The sequence below is a fragment of the Hyla sarda genome, chromosome 4 (assembly GCF_029499605.1).
Source record: "Hyla sarda isolate aHylSar1 chromosome 4, aHylSar1.hap1, whole genome shotgun sequence".
In the NCBI taxonomy this organism is placed as follows: domain Eukaryota; kingdom Metazoa; phylum Chordata; class Amphibia; order Anura; family Hylidae; genus Hyla; species Hyla sarda.
Genome location: NC_079192.1, coordinates 21,508,568 through 21,521,516, shown reverse-complemented (window position 1 = coordinate 21,521,516; position 12,949 = coordinate 21,508,568). Strand labels below are relative to the sequence as shown.

The window sequence follows — 12,949 nt, the reverse complement described above, 5'->3', positions numbered from 1 at the left end:
AACACAAATAAATAAATAAACGTTATAAAAATATATAACAAATCCTCTTTTTCCTTCTCCTTAGCTCAGTGTTTCCTAACCAGGGGCCTCCAGCCCTTGCAAAACTATTACTGCCTTAGCAGGTAGAGATTATCATCAATATTCATTAGAGATGAGCGAATTTACAGTAAATTTGATTCGTCACGAACTTCTCGGCTCGGCAGTTGATGACTTATCCTGCATAAATTAGTTCAGCTTTCTGGTGCTCCGGTGGGCTGGAAAAGGTGGATACAGTCCTAGGAAAGAGTCTCCTAGGACTGTATCCACCTTTTCCAGCCCACGGGAGCACCTGAAAGCTGAACTCATTTATGCAGGGTAAGCCATCAACTGCTGAGCCGAGAAGTTCGTGACGAATCGAATTTACTGTAAATTCGCTCATCTCTAATATTTATAGAAATAATTCTACTGCGGTCCGTCACTTAGTATCACTGTCGTACAGAAACCTATGAACACTGTCTGAAAGTTGTGAAAAGGTGATTACGACTCCTGAGATTTTCATGTAGGCATTGGTGGTTCAGTGGTAGAATTCTTGCCTGCCACGCGGGAGGCCCGGGTTCGATTCCCGGCCAATGCAACTATTTAGTTTTTTTGTTAAAGTTGATTTTATTTATTTTAATAGCATTTTTATATATGACTTTTTGTGTTCTCTTTTATTATATTACCGCATGGTCCCCTATGTAATATGTAACAGTCTTGTCTTAAAATACCAATATGTTCTTCTTCAGGGTTGATGAAGGAATGTGGGATGTATATAGAGAAGTGTGTGCACAGGCGGGGGTGCGGGCCACATGTCAGGACACAATTTGCCTTGGGTAGTAAGTGATTCCTGAGAACATGTGCCTGGCAGGTGTTTCACTACTGATTCTTCATGATTCAGGTCCTAATATGTTTCTTTGATCTTTTCTCATTAAGTTCTTTCTGATCTTTTATTAGTGATCATTTATCATTCAGGTCTTATGCATTTCACTAGTGATTCTTCATCATTCAGATCCTTATGTGTTTCACTAGTGATCCTTTATCTTGTAGGTGTTTCTTATGTGTTTCACTAGTGATCCTTTATCTTTTAGGTGTTTCTTATGTGTTTCACTAGTAATCCTTTATCTTTTAGGTGTTTCTTATGTGTTTCACTAGTGATCCTTTATCTTTTAGGTGTTTCTTATGTGTTTCACTAGTGATCATTTATCTTTTAGGTGTTTCTTATGTGTTTCACTAGTGATCCTTTATCTTTTAGGTGTTTCTTATGTGTTTCACTAGTGATTCTTCATCATTCAGATCCTTATGTGTTTCACTAATGATTAGTGTTGAGCAGCATAGGCCATATTCGAATTCGCGAATATTCGCGAATATATGGACGAATATTCGTCATATATTCGCGAATATTCGCATATTCGTTTTATTTTCGCATATGCGAACATTCGCATATGCGAAAATTAGCATATACTAATTTTCGCATGTGCGAATTTTCGCAAATGCGAATTTTCGCGCGCCAGTCTCACACAGTAGTATTAGAGCATTCTTTACACCACACAAGCTGGAAGCAGAGAGGGGTGATCACTGTGATGTGTACTGTGAAAAAAAAAAAAAAAAAAAAAGAATATTCGTAATTACGAATATATAGCGCTATATTCGCGAAATTCGCGAATTCGCAAATATGCGATATTCGCGAATAATATTCGAATTGCGAATATTCGTGAGCAACACTACTAATGATTCTTCATCATTCAGATCCTTATGTGTTTCACTAGTGATCCTTTATCTTTTAGGTGTTTCTTATGTGTTTCACTAGTGATCCTTTATCTTTTAGGTGTTTCTTATGTGTTTCACTAGTGATCCTTTATCTTTTAGGTGTTTCACTAGTGATCCTTTATCTTTTAGGTGTTTCCTATGTGTTTCACTAGTGATCCTTTATCTTTTAGGTGTTTCCTATGTGTTTCACTAGTGATCCTTTATCTTTTAGGTGTTTCTTATGTGTTTCACTAGTGATTCTTCATCATTCAGATCCTTATGTGTTTTACTAGTGATCCTTTATATTTTAGGTGTTTCTTATGTGTTTCACTAGTGATCCTTTATCTTTTAGGTTTTTCTTATGTGTTTTACTAGTGATCCTTTATCTTTTAGGTGTTTCTTATGTGTTTCACTAGTGATCCTTTATATTTTAGATGTTTCACTAGTGATCCTTTATATTTTAGGTGTTTCCTTTGTGTTTCACTAGTGATCCTTTATCTTTTAGGTGTTTCTTATGTGTTTTACTAGTGAACCTTTATCTTTTAGGTGTTTCCTATGTGTTTCACTAGTGATCCTTTATCTTTTAGGTGTTTCTTATGTGTTTTACTAGTGAACCTTTATCTTTTAGGTGTTTCTTATGTGTTTCACTAGTGATCCTTTATCTTTTAGGTGTTTCTTATGTGTTTCACTAGTGATCCTTTATCTTTTAGGTGTTTCTTATGTGTTTCACTAGTGATCCTTTATCTTTTAGGTGTTTCTTATGTGTTTCACTAGTGATCCTTTATCTTTTAGGGGTTTCTTATGTGTTTCACTAGTAATCCTTTATCTTTTAGGTGTTTCTTATGTGTTTCACTAGTGATCCTTTATCTTTTAGGTGTTTCTTATGTGTTTCACTAGTGATCCTTTATCTTTTAGGTTTTTCTTATGTGTTTCACTAGTGATCTTTTATCTTTTTGGCGTTTCTTATATGTTTCACTAGTTATCCTTTATCTTTTAGGGGTTTCCTATGTGTTTCACTAGTGATCCTTTATCTTTTAGGTGTTTCTTATGTGTTTCACTAGTAATCTTTTATCTTTTTGGTGTTTCTTATGTGTTTCACTAGTGATCCTTTATCTTTTAGGTGTTTCTTATGTGTTTCACTAGTGATCCTTTATCTTTTAGGGGTTTCCTATGTGTTTCACTAGTGATCCTTTATCTTTTAGGTGTTTCTTATGTGTTTCACTAGTGATCCTTTATCTTTTAGGGGTTTCCTATGTGTTTCACTAGTGATCCTTTATCTTTTAGGGGTTTCTTATGTGTTTCACTAGTGATCCTTCATTATTTAGGTCTTTTTTATGTGATTCACTAGTGATCCTTCATCACTCAGGCATTTTTATGTGTTTCACTAGTGATCCTGCATCATTCAGGTCTTTCTTATGTGTTTCACTAGTGATCCTTCATCATTTAGGTCTTTCTTATGTGTTTCACTAGTGATCCTTCATCATTCAGGTCTGTCTTATGCATTTCACTAGTGATTCCTCATCATTCAGATTTTTATATGTTTCACTAGTGATCCTTCGTCTATTAGGCATTTTTTACATGTTTCACTAGTGATCCTTCATTATTTAGGTCTTTTTATGTGATTCACTAGTGATCCTTCATCATTCAGGTCTTTCTTATGTGTTTCACTAGTGATCCTTTATCACTCAGGTATTTATTATGTGTTTTACTCGTGATCCTTAATCATTCAGGTCTTTCTTGGTGTTCCACTCGTGATCCTTCATCATTCAGGTCTTTCTTGGTGTTCCACTAGTGATCCTTCATCATTCAGGTCTTTCTTATGTGTTCCACTCGTGATCCTTCACCATTCAGGTCTTTCTTGGTGTTCCACTCGTGATCCTTCATCATTCAGGTCTTTCTTGGTGTTCCACTAGTGATCCTTCATCATTCAGGTCTTTTTATGTGTTTCACTAGTGATCCTGCATTGGGATACCTCTGCTGAGAGCCACATAGTGGTGCTGGACATTTTTTTAAATATATTTTATATTTATTCTGTGCCCTTGACAAATTGCCAAAAGTCAATAAAACCCATTTAAAGAGTACCTGTCATTATACTATATTTACTAAACTAACTCAGATTATATTCCCTAACTACTTCTAATACCCTTCCTGCCCTTAACATTTTTATCCGAGCTTTAAAAAGCTGTGTATCACACATTTACCCTTGCTCACATTGGCCCTCATTTACTAAGAAAATCGGGTTGTAAGTCTATGTTGCTTTCTTACCCGACTGCTTTTTTCCCCTGGTATTTATTATTATGTCGCATCCTGTTTGTCGCACGTGGGTTTTGTAGGTTTTGGTTTCCAACTCCTCTGAGCTGTCGGGAAAAAATCCACAACAATTCAACAAATTCGGGTTGAAAACTTTAATAAATACGTGGGAAAGCTCAGAAATGTCGGGTTACGCCCCTTTTTCGGGTTTGGGAGAATCCACATCGGGTCCGTCGGGAAAAAATGTCGCATAGTGTCGCAGACTGGCGCACGATGTCTGCGACATGGCGCAGACAAAGATGCGCCAAAAAAACCCGACAAAAGAGGTCGGGTTTAGAATAGTAAATGAGGGCCATTGTCTAAGCTCCCGGCAGGAGAAAGTGGATGTTTCCCAGCAGGCGTGATGTCACTGAAGCCTGTGAGAGCTGTGCTTCGCCTTGCCCCACACGCACTTCCTGAGTATGGACTTCTGCAAGTCCGGCTGGAGACCAAACTAACTGACCTGCAGCAGGAAACAGAACAGAGCCACCTAGTGGTCGTTTTTTCAATCACATTAAAAACATATCAAGGTTGAGAATTTTAACAGCAAGTAAATAGCAAAGTGTCTCATAATTACATAAGGAACAATATATTAAGAGTTTAGTTTGGGGACAGGTACTCTTTAAATAATGTATCAGGAAAAAATTAATCAGCTGTAATTGTTAAACTTGGGAACAGCAACATCTGGCTGAAAGTGTATAGCATAAAAAAACAAATCTGCAGAACATTGACGCCTACATTCACACGACCTACATTTATAATCCGTGTATAACAAAATCTATACAGCTAAGCATTGGTGGTTCAGTGGTAGAATTCTCGCCTGCCACGCGGGAGGCCCGGGTTCGATTCCCGGCCAATGCAGCTTGTTTTATTTATTTTATTTTTTTTAATATTACAGCAAGAGTTTACTGTTCTGTGTACCATTGAGATCCTGTAACTATAGAGAGTTATCTCTAGTGCGGATGTCTATGCAATGAGGTCAGGTAAATGCACATTAAGGCTGAAAGGGATTGTAGTCACTACATATTTGCCTTATAACAGGCTGTGTTCATACTGTGCGGTTTTCCCGCAATTTTGCCATGTTTTTTTTTATTGACTCTTTTGACCTAATGACAATCCTTAAATCACTAGTATAGGAAAAAAGAGTCGGCACTTCTGTGGTGGGTGGTGCACGTGGAAAAAATAGGCATATAGAACAAAAAGTCCCGGCACTCACCAAGTTGCAAGCCAATGCGTATTTATTGTATGCGGGTAAACAGGACGCGTTTCGGCAAAGCCTTCCTCTGCTGTCTGAGACAGCAGAGGAAGGCTTTGCCTAAACGCGTCCTGTTTAGCCGCATACAATAAATACGCATTGGCTTGCAACTTGGTGAGTGCCGGGACTTTTTGTTCTATAATCCTTAAATCACTGGCAGTACATATGCACGCCTATTGTCCTCAGTTTGTGCATGGTACTGAAGCTCAGTTCCATTGAACTGGAAGGAAATGAGTTGTAATACCGCACACAGCACGAGGACAGGGGGTGGTGTTCCTGTTTTTGGTGGAAAGTAGTCATGTGTTGTTTTTAATATCCTGGATAACCTCTTTTAGGGCTATCCTCATGATTATGCCCGAATGATGATATCTCTAAACAACTAGACCTGGGGTCAATCTATTTTATGAACGGAAAAGACATGAGGTGTTTGCTACGAAGAGCAGGAATCATCCAGCTGTTCTGTCTTTTTCCTGCCTAAGGATACGTTCACACGTGAGGATTTTCGCAGCGTATTTAGCTGCGGATCCGCTGCTGAAGGACCTCCTATATACTGTCTTTATATGTGCCTGCTCGGAGCTGCAATACGCCGCTACAAGCAGACACACTGCGATGTGCGAGTCGCCACACGCATTTAAAATTGTATTCCAGCTGCTCTGCGCAACATCTTGGCAGGCCCATATCGAGAGCATGACGAGAGCTTCTCCTGCATTAAAGGGGAAGTGCTGATTGGTTACGGAGCATAGCCTAATAAATGGCCGGTAGGGACCGGCTTCCACCAATCAATTGCTTTCCCTTAGGGCAGGGGAAAGTGTTGAGCCTGTAGCTGAGGGAGCCCATCAAGCAAAGGGGGAACGTTCCCACCCTACACCAGCCCATGTCTGAATTTCAGTGCTGCACAACCTCCACAGGATTCTACCCGGCACCAAACACCAAGTCGCACGTGCCCCGAGACCTAAACACCTCCTTTAGTATCTGAAGATCCCTCAGGAATCAAATAATAGAACAACAAAAGGGTATGCGTGTTCAGGGTATGCTTAAAATGTAACTTTTAATATTATTGGTTAAAATATCACCAAAATAATATAATGTGCCTGTGCACCCCAAAGGTTTGAAAATAATGTATATACAAATGCGGTATATACGCTAGCCCATGAGTCGGTCAGGTATTGTCAACCCAGTATTGACAGGGCCAGCACTAGCTCACCAACTCAATGTGGGTCCTATGTGAGCAAGTTGAACTCAAAGAAAACACCAACGCGTTTCTACCTCGATGTATGATGAGGTGTCATCAGGGAGGTTTAATTACAGTATTACTTATTTATACCACATTTAATGCCCAGCATGGGCATGCAAAATATTCATAAAATTCAGTGGCTACAACCACAAAAACATTTGGGGTATTGCAGGAACAAAAGGGAGACATTGCCACCCACATCAATACAGCACACAATGGAGATCTTACATGTTTAAAATTTGTGGGAGTCTAATTTTTGACACCCTCACAGAGAAGAGGAGACATGGATAGATTATTGCTCCAGCGAGAGTTTCTCTGGATCCATCGATTGGATACAGTGGCACCCAAAGGGCTCAATGAGCAACTTAATTATGGTTGTTTCCTGTAGCGATTGACTGGTTGGGGTGCTGGAGTGGTGGTGAGGTAGTCAGGGAGGACTTTAGTAAGTCCCTTAAGAGCCAATAGCCACCTCCTAGTTGGGGCATGATAGCTGCATAATAGGAGGCTCCTGCGCAGGACCGCTAAGTTACCGTAGGGCCAAATAGGGTCAGAATAGGCTCACTAGGCCCCTGAATATTACACTCCCCCACCCCTGTTAGGGTCCCACCGTAGGCACCTCATACCACTCGATCTCTACAGGAACCAGGTACATGGTCATATTAAGGTCTATATATGACTCCTGTTTCCTGTGGCCATTGAGAATGTTTGCTTCACCTTTAATATCTATTACAATAATTATATCCCTTGTGAGCTGTGTGAATTGGTTGGTTCCCTAGCTCCTGGTCTTATAATGGACGTAATGATTACCAACTACTCCCATATACATTGACATTAGCGGTCATCCTACTGTTGTTATAGTGCAAAGATACTTAACCTGCCTGTTAAATCCAATCATACTTCTTGCTCCGGGTCCAATAGATGAGCGGCTGTTAATAGTAAGCGTAGTTAGGCCGCCCTCCTGTGTGACGGCGCCGGGAGGGTAGGCGGAGCTACGCACATATACTTCCGCTCACGGCCGGAAGCTGCCTCAGACGCCGACACCTCGCCATACCAGGCGGCAAGAGCCGGAGTTCATGGCTCCCTGCGCTACATGCAGGTTGGCGCATCGCCCGCTGTCCACACTACAGAACCGTGAGTAGCAAGGGAAAGGGTTCGTATACCTTTCCTTATTCTTCCCACAGGGCGAGTACTGAACGGGCTTGTGCCTGTCCCGTTTTTGTTTTTACAGGTCCAAAGACGGCGCTCCTGAAAAGTTTAGAAGTGGCTACAGCAGACTGATGTTTGTGATTTGTGCAATCTTTTTCCATACAGGTTGAGGGATTACGTCCCCATATGCCCCGATATATATATATTGTTTATGGAATGTTGCCGATTTCACTTTGGTGGTTGTAGCCACTGAATTTTATGAATATTTTGCATTCCCATGCTGGGCGTTAATTGTGGTATAAATAAGTAATACTGTAATTAAACCTCCCTGATGACACCTCATCATACATCGAGGTAGAAACGCGTTGGTGTTTTTTTTTAGTTCAACTTGCTCTCATAGGACCCACATTGGGTTGGTGAGCTGGTGCTGATTATTATAAGACTAGCCCTGTCAGTACTGGGTTGACAATTCCTGCACGACTCATGGGCTAGCGTATATACAGCATTTGTATATACATTATTTTCAAACCTTTGGGGTGCACAGGCACATTATATTATTTTGGTGATATTTTAACCAAAAATATTAAAAGTTACATTTTAAGCACACCCTGAACATGCATACCCTTTTGTTGTTCTATTATTTGATCTATTTATGCTGGGTGACTATATCTGCTAAGCAGGGGTCTATGCAGAACCTACCATCTAATGCTGCACATTTCCATTATGATCCCTCAGTGTTGTTCACCAACAACCAGGCATGTGACGTGAGCTGAAAGAACGTATAACAGCAAAATGTGTTTTATGGCAGCGGTGGGATTCGAACCCACGCCCCCAAAGAGACTGGAGCCTTAATCCAGCGCCTTAGACCGCTCGGCCACGCTACCACATGGTGTTGATTGCATTTCATACTATCTGAGGTCACAGACCTAAGCATAACTAACAAAAAGGTCAAAAGAGATCAGCCTCCCCGTCGGGGAATCGAACCCCGGTCTCCCGCGTGACAGGCGGGGATACTCACCACTATACTAACGAGGAATGGCTTATAGCTGGTGACCCGTAGTAAACTCCTTAAAGGGGCAGTGCTGAAGAATTCATGATAGAGAATGAACAATTTTCACCCCTTAACGACAATGGACGTAAATGTACATCATGGTGCCATGATACTTAACACACCATGAGGTACATTTACGCTCCGCCATGACCGGTCCGGTGCTCACATCATGCACGGTAGATCCCGGCTGCTATCAGCAGCCAGGGACCTGCCGGTAATGGCGGACATCCACGATCGTGCGGATGTCCGCCATTAACTACTCAGATGCCATGATCAATACACATCAGGTACTTTAAATGGATGATCCGATCGCCCGCAGCACTGCCGCGGGGATACGATCATTTCGCTGCGGATCCGCCGCTGAAGGACCTCCTATATGCTGCCTTTATATGTGCCGCTCCGAGCAGGCACATTTAAGGGCACCATACAGAGGTCCTTCAGCGGCGGATCTGCAGCGTAAAATATGCTGTAAAACCGCACGTGTGAACGTACCCTTAGTGTGTGTTCACATGTGCATATTTTCTACTACAAATCTGCTTCAGCAGATTTTGCTGCCCATTGACTTAAATGTGAAGCAAAATCTGCAGCAGCAAATATGCACATGTGAACGCCCCCTAAAGGCTGGGATCACACTGCAGAATTTCTGGGCAGAATTTCTGCCGGTGATTGAGACGGCGGTGCTAGGACCAAGCAGACTGCATTGCTGCCCCCAATAGACTGCAATGCATTTCTGGGTGGATATTTTGGGAGATCAGCTCATTAAAGGGGTAGTCCAATGGTGAAAAACGTATCCCCTATCCTAAGGATAGGGGATTAGTTTGAGATCGCGGGGGGTCCGACCGCTGGGGCCCACTGCGATCTCTCTGTACGGGGCCCTGGCTCTCCGGCCAGATAGCGGGTGTTGACCCCTGCATGAAGCGGTGGCCGACACGCCCCCTCAATACATCTCAATGGCAGAGCCGGAGATTGCCGAAGGCAGCGCTTCGGCTCTGCCATAGAGTTGTATTGAGGGGGCGTGTCGGCCGCTGCTTCGTGCGGATGTCGACACGCCCCCTTCCCGCAGGCTCTCGGGGCTCCGTACAGGAGATCGCAGGGGGCCCCAGCGGTCGGACCCCCCGCGATCTGCAACCTTAAGATAGGGGAAAAGTTTTTCACCACTGAGTCACCACTGGACTACTCCTTTAATGCATTGCCATCTATGGGGATAGCAATGTAGTCTGCGCGGTCCTAGTGCCGCCAGCTTGATCTTCGGCAGAAATTCTGCCCCAAAATTCCAAAGTGTGAACCTAGCCTAATAGTCTATTTGGGTCCCTGGCTTTGCAACTGTCTCACAGCCGATCTATCACTCTGGATCAGCTTGTCTTGGCTGCTCAGCTCTGGCTAGTATAGAGTGGAGTTCCTGATTGGTTAACCTCTCTGTGAATATCCCTGGCTTTTTCAGCTCGGTGCAGATTATGGCACCTTTGTCAGTTTTGTATTTGTTCCCGTTCACCATATTCCTATTAAACGCAGAGTACAGATGATCCCTGTGGGTCCCTCTTTGAAATTGTATTCCAGCTGCTCTGCACAACATCTTGGCAGGCGTTAATACAGCGCCCATAACGAGAGCGGGACGAGAACCTCTCCCGCATTAAAGGGGAAGCGCTGATTAGTTAAGGAGCATAGCCTAATAAATGGCCGGTAGGGACCGGCTTCCACCAATCAATTGCTTTCCCTTAGGGCAGGGGAAAGTGTTGAGCCTGTAGCTGAGGGAGCCCGTCAAGCAAAGGGGGAATGTTCCCACCCTACACCAGCCCATGTCTGAATTTCAGTGCTGCACGACCTCCACAGCACCAAACACCAAGTCACACGTGCCCCCCGAGTCCTAAACACCTCCTTTAGTATCTGAAGATCCCTCAGGAATGCTGGACAGTGTTGTTCACCAACAACCAGGCATGTGACGTGAGCTGAAAGAGCTCAGCAAAATGGCAGTTGTGGGATCCAACCCCCAAAATACAGTGGTCCCTCAACATACGATAGTAATCCGTTCCAAATGGACCATCGTTTGTTGAAACCATCGCATGTTGAGGGATCCGTGCAATGTAAAGTATAAGACAGTGGTCTACAACCTGCGGACCTCCAGATGTTGCAAAACTACAACACCCAGCATGCCCGGACAGCCAACGGCTGTCCGGGCATGCTGGGAGTTGTAGTTTTGCAACATCTGGGGGTCTGCAGGTTGAAGACCACTGTTAGAGGAAGTTGTACTTACCTGTCCCCGCCGCTCCGGACCATCACCGCTTGTCACCGCTGCCCGGGATGTCGCCGTCCATCGAGGTGTCCCCGACGCTCCAGCAAGGCCTCTGCTTCCCCGGCATCCTCGCTCTCCGTCGCCGCCATCACGTCGCGACGCACGCCGCTCCTATTGGATGACGGGACGGCGTGCGCAGCGACGTGATGACGACGATGGAGAGCGCCAACGATGCAGGGGATCCCGAAGAGGACGCGCCGGAACCCAAAGGACAGGTGAGTGATTATCAGCGGACCACACGGGGCACCGTAAACGGCTATCCGGTGGATGCTGAAGCAGTCTGCGCTGCCGGATAGCCGTTTAAGCGATGGCCCCGACATACTGAGAGGCCATGGTATGTTGAAATGATCGTAGGTCGAGGGGTCACTGTACACATAATGTGTGAAGCCACTTTTCGGTACATTGTCTGTTGATGTTGTCAATGTACACACAGATTGCACCAATAATCTCTTCTACAATTCTTTCCCAATCTAATTGTCCCAAACAATAAGTGATGGCCCCCAAGTGACTGTCATAGAGGGTTTTCTCCTTCACCTCGTGGTCTGTTTCTATGGTAGAACCTTGGCCAGTCTGACCTATGATTCAGGGTTACTGCCTAATTTTTGAGTGACGGAGGTGCACATGACTTTAAAACCATCAAATTTTGACCAATATCCACTCGATTTATGCATTAGAGACCCTGAAGGATCGGACGGTGGTCCACAGACAGAACAGACACCACAGCATGGACTGTGGAAACAGTACTCCAGTGGAAAACTTTTTTTTTTTTTTAAACAACTGGTGCCAGAAAGTAAATGACTTCTATAAAAAAAAATCTTTACCCTTCCTGTACTTTTTAGCAGCTTTATGCTACAGAGAAAATTCTGTAGCATACCCCTTCATGACTCAGGGTTTTTCCGTTTTTGCACTTTCGTTTTTTTCCTCTTTACTTTTAAAAAATCATAACAATTTTGCACCTAAAAATCCATATGAGGGCTTATTTTTTGTGCCACCAATTCTACTTTGTAATGACGTCAGTCATTTTACCCAAAAATCTATGGAAAAACTGAAAAACTATCATTGTGCGACAAAATTGAAAAAAAAACATATTTCGGTAAAAATGACACCTTATCATTATTCTGTAGGTCCATACGGTTAAAATGATCCCCTACTTATATAGGTTTGATTTTGTCGGACTTCTGGAAAAAATCATAACTACATGCAGGAAAATGTATATGTTTAAAACTGTCATCTTCTGACCCCTATAACTTTTTAATTTTTCCATGTTCGGGCCGGTATGAGGGCTCATTTTTTGCACTGTGATCTGAAGTTTTTATCAGTACCATGTTTGTTTTGATCGGACTTTTTGATCACTTTTTATTAATTTTTTTATGGTATAAAAAGTGACCAAAAATACGCTATTTTGGAGTTTGGAATTTTTTTGCGCGTACGCCATTGACCGTGCACACACTGATCTTTTACACTGATCACTGCAAAGCCATAGCTTTGCATGGATCAATGTTATTGGAGGTTGATTGTTCAAGCCTGGATTTCAGGCTTGGAGTAATCAATCACCGATCGGACAGGCAGGAGGCTGGTAAGCCACCCTCCTGCTGCGTCCTAGCTGATCTGGACATCGCGATGGTCCCGATCAGCCCGACTGAGCAGCCAGAATGCTTTTACTTTCACTTTAAGATGTGGCGATCAACTTTGATCGCCGCGTCTAAAGAGTTAATGCCGGACACAGCCCAATCAGTGATGTTCAGCTTATAGCAACTGGGACCCACTGGGTATGATGCGCGCTCACCTCCTGAGCGCACAGTATATTTGGGGATGCGCATATGGACGTTAATAAACCTCCATTTGCGCTAAGAGGTTAAAGGGGTACTCCTTTTTTTTTTTTTAAATCAACTGGTGAAGTGCTCTCTGCTGACATCTCTG

General features: G+C 43.2%; 4 non-coding genes across 4 annotated transcripts; 2 read left to right on the top strand and 2 right to left on the bottom strand.

The window, feature by feature from the left end:
* The first annotated feature begins 542 nt into the window (after positions 1 to 542).
* Positions 543 to 613, top strand: TRNAG-GCC (transfer RNA glycine (anticodon GCC)). Its single transcript has one exon. It is a non-coding gene; the product is annotated as a tRNA-Gly (tRNA).
* A 4,230-nt stretch (positions 614 to 4,843) lies between these two features.
* Positions 4,844 to 4,914, top strand: TRNAG-GCC (transfer RNA glycine (anticodon GCC)). Its single transcript has one exon. It is a non-coding gene; the product is annotated as a tRNA-Gly (tRNA).
* A 3,576-nt stretch (positions 4,915 to 8,490) lies between these two features.
* On the bottom strand, positions 8,491 to 8,572 carry TRNAL-AAG (transfer RNA leucine (anticodon AAG)). Its single transcript has one exon. It is a non-coding gene; the product is annotated as a tRNA-Leu (tRNA).
* Positions 8,573 to 8,651: 79 nt separating this feature from the next.
* Positions 8,652 to 8,723, bottom strand: TRNAD-GUC (transfer RNA aspartic acid (anticodon GUC)). Its single transcript has one exon. It is a non-coding gene; the product is annotated as a tRNA-Asp (tRNA).
* Positions 8,724 to 12,949: the final 4,226 nt, after the last annotated feature.